We start from the raw sequence: 7,860 nt of genomic DNA on the forward strand, positions 1-7,860 counted from the left end.
GAGGCAAAATCAATTATTCATGTTATAAATTAGAAAATGATTTATGTTTGAGGGAGGCCAAGCAGCGTGGAGCCCCTGGCCGCATGGGAGCTGGGTTTGTCTGGAATGGCATGAGGCACCCCCTGCCAGCACTTCCCTAGTTTCTCCATCCCTCCCGTGCCGTGGGTCTCCCACCCAGGGATGCCCCTATCCCATCACAGGCCCAGAGTGACCTAAGGATAGTGCCTGGCAGGGAGCACCCAGCCTCTCCCACTTTGTCAGCCCCAGTATGTGGGGACAGAGCTTGAAGAAGGCTGGGGACTGTGGTGGCCTGGTCACCCTGGCTGGTGCAGCAGGATGATGCTCCACAGCAGTTTCCATAGCAGCAGGAACACAGTCCAAGCACTGCAAGGTGTGGGATGCAAAAGGACCCCCTTGGTTTCCTCCACTATAAGACATCTTTTCATATCTCCTCCAGCCTCAGCGACTGTGTCTGTGCTCCTGTTTCCCTCGAGGGACACAGTGGTACCCTCCAGACTGCCACCCATGGGGACAGGGACCCATTGCACCACTAACACCGCCTTGTTCCCTGGGAAAGGGCAGATGGGTGAGGGCAAGGCAGGGATGTAAAGGCACCCCACCTGAACCAGTCCCTGAGGCCAGCAACCCCAGAGACTGTAGGGCTTTGCTTGACCATGTCCCAACTTCTCCTGGGCTAGAGTGGTCTCAGGTGTCCTGGGAGTCTTCCCAGGCATGGAGATCCCATGTTCTAAGGGCTGACTGATGATCTGCACAAAGCAGGGTGGCACTGGGCTCCCACTGCTCCCAGTGCTGGGACAGGCAGTTAATTGTTGCTGTCTGGTCTGCCCCCAGCCCAGCCATGCCTTAGGCACCCTGCCCAGCATCCCATGGCTCTGCATCGATGGCCTCAGCACCTCTGTCCAAAAATCCACTGCTCACGTATCTACCCAGTGGGAGCATATGTCGGGAGCCAGCCAGCCGCTCTCTGCTGATAGCTGGGGTTATTCTTCCTTCTGAAGAACCTTGATCCAAAGCTGCCATGTCTGTGGTTCCCACGGGACAGCAGAGCAAGCCAGGAGTTGCTGCCTGGCTTTCCTTGTCTGTTCATCTGCAACTGCATCAGCTGGGGCCATGGGGAGACACAGGCTGAAAGGAGCAGCACAGGAGAGAAAGGAGCTGTTAGTGGCCCCAGGTCTGGGACTGATCTCAAATGAGCTGTGCATCCAGCTCGTGCTCATACAGCATCCCTGTGCTGGCCTGAGTCCTGGCCCTTAGGAGGGGAAAGAAAGACAGTATGGGGCAACCTCAGCCCTTCCTGAGCAGGCTTTTCCCTCTGAGCCTTGGAGCCTCCTCTCAGCCACCAGAGAGCCTGTCAGCCCCTGTGACTCCCATTGTTCTCAGGGAACTGAGAACTTGCTGGCTCAACACACACATGGAGGTGCCAGAGAGGTCAGGGGTTTTGGCTGCCCCTACCCAGCTCCTTGCCAGGATTCAGCAGGAGGAACTGAGACAGCCAAGCATGGTCCGGGGACAGGGAACTACCTTGTCCTGGGGTACTGAGGCTGTTGCAGCCACGTTAGACCCCAGCCAGCCCTGGGGACCCTCTTGGACCACATGTAGGTGTAGAGGAGTCCCTGGTTGCTCTGCTCTGGCCCTAAAGGACCCAGACAACCTGGGAAGCCACTGGGACCCAGGACACCACCAAGTTGCAAGTAGCCGGGAAATGAATGAACCACATTCTGGGACTGAGCCTTGCCTCAAGTACCTCGCTGCACCCCAGTTCCAGGGAGCCCAGCACTGGCCCGTGCTTGTGTAAGCATCCCTCTGATTTATTGCTGCAGAGCAAATTCTTACAGAGTGTTTTTGGCAGAGAAAATCTCTGGGGAGCTGCAAGGGGCATACAGGAACAACGGGGAAATCTCCTGTCAGCTCCAGTGTGCTGGGCACACCCAGAGCACCCACAGTCCTTGATCTCTCTCCCATGCCTGGCCAGGGAACACACTCAGCCCATGGGGAGGGGACTGCGGAGCTCAGGGCTGGGGTGGATTAGATCTGCTTTGCATTATTGCACCAAACACCTGGGGACTCGGCAGCTCGTGACAGTGCTGTATAATGCAGGGAAGCAGGCGGTGGTGCGGGCAGACACCGGTGCTGCCGGCGGCTCGCGGGCAGGGAAGCGGTAGGGCCCCTAGGAGTGTGGGCTGGCTGTGAAGGGGGGAGTCGGGTTCTCTTGCTCCCTGTTTTCCTGCACATAGACAATGAATAGGCACAGAAGGCAGTACTTGTGCTGCAGGAATCAATATCGCTCCAGAAGCGGCCTGGGTGCTCCTCCCCGCGCTCCCGCGGGAGCCAGCCCCCAGCGCCTCTCTCTGAGCTACCGCTGTTGTCTCCTTCCCGCGATTGCCTTCCTTTCCAGCACCCTGAGCAGGACCGTGTAGCAGCATGGGATGGCCCGTGACAGTCCCGGGGCTGGGGAGCTTCCTAACCCGGGTAGCCTGGCTGTTTTGGGAGACTGGAGGAACAAACAGGGTCCAGGTTTTATCCCAACTCGAGGTGGCCTCCGTTAGCACTCTCACAGCCTGCTCCATCGTGGCCCATTCAGTCACAGTGCCTTGAAGGTACCATGGCATCGTGGCCAGCTCTGGGAGGCACAGATGCTGTCAGGAGGCGATTTCTGCCTGTCAGACAGTGCTTGGGGACATTGCGACTGGAAGCAGCTCCCAATCTCTCCCAGCACTGGCTGTGACAGTGCTGCTGCATCCAGTGCCAGCCCTGCCCCATGGGAAAGAACCCTGCTGCTTTTGATAGATTTTAATTGATTCATCAATGGGATCCACTCGGAGCTGATAAATCTTTCAGGAGCCCTGGCAGAGGACACTGAGCTGGGCAGGCTGGGCTTCCCCCTGCCTCCTTGCAGCTGCATGGCTTCTCTGAAGCAGCTGGCTGCCCCAAGTGTGCACAAGCCCCATGGGTCCTGCCAGCCCCTACTGGCTGCCAGCAGCACCCCAGGTTCCCCTGTAGCCTGTTTGCTCTTCCCCAGCCAGGGATGCTGCCTGGGAGGGCTACAGCACAGCCTGATGCCTCCACCCTGCTGAGACCTCCTTGCCAGGGAGCTCCATTCCAGTGCTGAGAAGGGACCCCATTGTCCTTGGCCAAGAAGAGCTGATGGTCCCTAGCTCCATTGCAGCACCAGACATGTCCTTTCTTTGTCCTCTCTCCTCTCCTGGCATGGGACAGGGCAGTCCCCAGGCTGAGCACTGGTACAGGTGCATCTCCGTACCAGTCATAGCTCTGGAATCCCAGGGGGACAAGTCTAGTCCAGAGGACCATGTCCTGCAGGGAGGTGGGGGAGTGGACTACCTCCTGTCCCCTGTGTCCCAGCAGGTAGGAGAGAAAGCAGGGACAGGGACTGTGAGGCAGGAGGCAAGCAGAGGCGGATCCAGTTACAGGCAGCACGGGGCAGAGAGATGGGCAGAGAACAGCAATGCAGCAAAAAGGGCTTTTAGTGATAATAAATAATTAACATTTCTAATGATGTCCCGGCGACAGGAAGAGTCCAAGTGAGGACCTGGGGGCACTGCACATGGTGACAGGAGAGGCTGGGGACCATGTGGGGCCCAGGGCAGGTATGCAAAGGCAGGGACTGGGCTGTGAGAGAGCCACAGGGCTGGGGGTCTCAGGGCAGGGGCTAGGCACCCCTGGGGCCCCCCTGGGTGAGCACTGTCTGGGGCCCAGCCTGCAGACCCTGCTGCTGGCAAGGGTGCAGTAAACCTGTGAGGAGGAGGACTAGAAGAGGAAATTAAACACACTTCAGAGTTGACCTGACCTCTGTGTTGGTATTGCCTTACCAGGGTTTTTCCCATACCCATTGAGCACCTGAGAGGGTGCTGGTAGAAGGAGGGGACTAGGGAAGTGTGCTGGGAGGCAACAGCTCACAGGAAGCTGCTGGGATGGTGACAGTTGCCAGGTCACTACTAGCACTGGCACAAAGAGCCTCCCAGGCTGGGACATATTCAGGGGACATGGGATGTATTCAGTGGGCTGGCCTGGTGTGCAGGACCTGAGAGGGCAGAGGTCTACAGACAAGATAGGAGGTCAGACATTGTGGGACAATGACAGGGAAGGGATAGCAGGGAGAAGAGGGACCGAGCAAGCAGCCAGCTGAGCATGAGAGTACATCGCTGCAAGCCACCGCACAACAGGCATGTAGACATGGGAAAGGCAAAAGCAATGCTCGGAGGAACCAGGAGATGCATTTCTGGCAGGACCGAGGACTTCCTTGCATCCCTGCATGGGCCCCAGGGGACCTGCCTGTGCTGGAGCCAGCCTGGGAGAGGATCAGAGGTGTGACAGGGCTGCCAAGAGAGGCAGAGCCCAGAAAACCTGCGAAGGGAGGACAGAGGCTCGTGCCCAGCACAGCGCAGTCTGTGGGAAAACGGAGCACTCACTAAAAATACATCATCAGGGTGAATGCCAGGGAGGAGGAGAGCTATTTCAGCTAAAAGACAACATTAGCACAGGAACAACTGAGGATAAATTATCCATGAATACATTTAAGGTGGAAATTAGACCCTCGGAGCAGGGATGTCCCAGCACAGCCCCTGCAGAGAAGAAAGCAGTGCCAGGCAGGAGGCTTGGCAGCTGAGGGATCCCGCAGCATGCTGTGGTGACAGCATGTGCCCTCTCCTAGTGTCAAAAAGCAGCAGGGGTATACGATGGGGTGCATGCACATTGCTGCATGCACATGTGAGTCAGGTGTGTGTGTGTGCGTGGTCTTTGTGCACATTTGGGCAGCACACTGTGTGCACAGAGAGGGTGTGCAGATGGGGTGGCTGCACACAGGCTGTTGCATGTGTGCAGGTAGGTGCATGTGAGTGTGCTGACAGTGTATGCATGTGCTGTGCACCCACCAGGCTGTGTGCAGGTGTCTCGGCCTTCATGATGCTCTAGAAAGAGGAATGACAGTCCCAGTGAAGTATCCTGGAGGTTAATGCCTTGAGTCAGCACCTCTGCTCACCTGCACCCTGTTTGTGTTGCACTGTCTAGAATTTGCTGGAGGGGACAGACTCATGAGTGCTCCAGCTGTCCTGGGTGGATTCCTGTCGTGCTCCCAGAGCAGTACTATCCCTGCAAGAGCAAAGCGGGTCACCTGGCACTGCCACCACACAGGCCTACCCTGCTTGGCCATAGCACTAGCAGCTAACAGTCCTCTGCCACCCCTCTGCCTATTGCAGTGCAAGCAAGGGGCAAACTTCTCCCCAGCATCCTGCTCCCTTCTCCCCAGGGAGGTCCTGGAGTGGCAGATAAGACACCATGCAGAGGGACTGAGGGTATCAGGGCTGCCAGCTTCAAGAGGGTCCCCATTCCCTGGGAGCTCAGTCAGCATGGATGGGGCCCCAGGAACAAGGGCCTGGGAAAACTGAGATATCTTTGTACTGGGAAGAGGACAAGAGAGGTCCTAGGTGTGCAAGGATGTGGCTGGTGCTCATGCTGGCCCCCCCTCAGCAGAAGAGCCTCTCCCCGCCTGCGTGCAGCCCTCAGTGGAGCGCAGCAGCTCCCTTCCCCCAGCAGTGTGTCTGGCTGCTGCTCGCTCTAATTTCCTGTGCATTGTCCCCATCATTGCCGCCACCGTTCCCTGCGCATCCCCCCACACACCACACAGCCGGGCTCCCTATGCCCCAATGCCTGTGCCCTACCTCACCACTCCGCAAATGTCCCTGCGAACGTCCCCTCATACATCCCAGCTCGTTTCACTGATGCTCTGTGCTCCCTTCTGCAGCTCCCTGCAGACACCCGTGTCCCACCTCTGGGTGCTTGCCCCACCATGTCCCCTGTGTGAGTATGACCAAAGGGGTGGGATGGAGACATCTGGGCCAGCACAGGGCCCATGGACTGTTGCAGGCCTGTGTCTTCTGGCCATGCCAAGGTGCCTGCTGGCTGCTCTTCTCCCCTAGAGAGACATACTAGCCCAGCAGGGTGGCAGCATCCCTGTGAAGGACACTGAGGAGCTCCGACAGCAGGTATTGGGGGGCACCTTGCAGCCCCACAAGTGAAAAATCACCCTGCTGGGTGCCAGTAGCATGGGCTGGGGGCTGCAGCGTGCAAGGCCCTCCCAGCACACATGCCGTGCTTGCACACCATGTGTGTGTACTCAGGGGGTGCCATGGTGCGAGCACATCCCTGGTGACACAGCACACACACGTACAGAGCTGCGTGTGCACACACCACGCTGTGTGCCCAGCTGTGCCCACCGTGTGAGCACCCCGATGTGCACACACGGCTGTGCAGGTGCACGTGCACGGTGTGCTGGCATGTCAGCAGCCTTGCCTGTGTCTGCTGGTGGGTGTGCATGCACTCATGGCCAGAGCCGAGCCCCCGCTGTGCTGGCACGCTGCGTTTAGAGCCCCAGGGATCCAGTGTGCCCAGTGCCATTCGCAGTCTTGGCATGCTCGAGCTGGCTTCCTGTCGGCGTGTGTATGCTGTACCTGCCAGCCTGGGGAGGGCGTTGGGAGGCGGCTTGCAGTTTGTGTTCATAATTACCCAGGGGGTTACTAAACCTGGGACAAGCTAACAACTCGGCAGCAGCGGTGCTCGCCCTGAGCACACACGCACGTGCAAGGCTTCAGCCAGGCACTGGGGCTGTGGACCACTGGCAGGCAAAGTGCCTCTGCAGTTCTGGGGTGCACAGGGGCACACCAGCACAGCATTTCACATGTGTGATAGTCCCACTGGCATCCCAGCTTGGTGGGTTTGCTGGGCATCCTGGCTCACCATGGCAAATGCAGAGGGCAGGGGTGGTTCCTGCTCCATGGCAGTGCCCCGCAGCAGGTTCCCTGTGCCTGGACACCATCATGCTGGCTGTGAGGATCCTGCAGCAGGCAGTCATGCAGCAAGCCCAGTGCTCAGCCAGGCACCCTGCAAAAGGGGGTCATCAGAAATTAAATAAAGAGGTATTTGACAGGCACATGGAAGGACCTTTGTGGGAGACAATCACTGTGACAGGAGAGATCTTGAATCCAGCAGGGAAAGAAGAACCAGGAGCAACAGGCAGAAGCTGTAGCCAGACATGTTCAGTGAGAAATAAGGGCCTTAGCAGAGCAGGTGATTAGCCACTCGAAGCAGCCCGAATGGCATGGGCTTCTGCAGCTCCTGCTGACTCCCAGCATGTCTCTTCTGCTGTCTCCTGCTGTCTCTCACAGTGGCTGCAGCCCCAGACTCTGTCCTGGAGCACCTGCAAACATGCTTCACTGGTGTGACCTGGTAGCCATGTGCCCTGTCAGTGCTACCCCAGTCCCCACCATAGCCACTATCTGCTTCCAGAGACACACAGAGACCTCTGTGCTCAGCCCCTTAGGAGAAGAACATGTCAGGGAAGGCAAGCTTGCGGAAGTGCAATCCTATCCACTGGCTACAAGATTTTAGGCAAGTGCCTTGCATGATCTAAGATGGGGCCTTTCTTGCAGTTCAGACTGGCTGCCAGGGCACAGCCACCCCTAGGGTCCCTGCAGAGGGAGGTGGGTGACCTGCAGGGTGATGGCACAGGGAGGGTGCTGAGCCCTTGGGGTGTGACTGGGTGTTAGACTCATAGAACCATAGAATGGTTTAGGTTGGAAGTGAGCTTAAAATCATTTAGTTCCAACCCCTGCCATGCGCAGGGTTTCTGCCCACTAGATTGGGTCACCCAGGGCCCCATTCCAGGGATGGGGCATCCAAAACTTCTCTGAGCAACCTGTTTCTGTGTCTCACCGCCGTCACGGTGAACAATTTCCTTCTAACATCTAATCTAAATCTCCCCTCTCTTAGTTTAAAACCATTCTCTCTTATCCTACCAAGGACATAGACTTGCACTACAGGGGTGCT

The sequence above is a fragment of the Pseudopipra pipra genome, chromosome 8, assembly GCF_036250125.1.
Source record: "Pseudopipra pipra isolate bDixPip1 chromosome 8, bDixPip1.hap1, whole genome shotgun sequence".
NCBI lineage: Eukaryota > Metazoa > Chordata > Aves > Passeriformes > Pipridae > Pseudopipra > Pseudopipra pipra.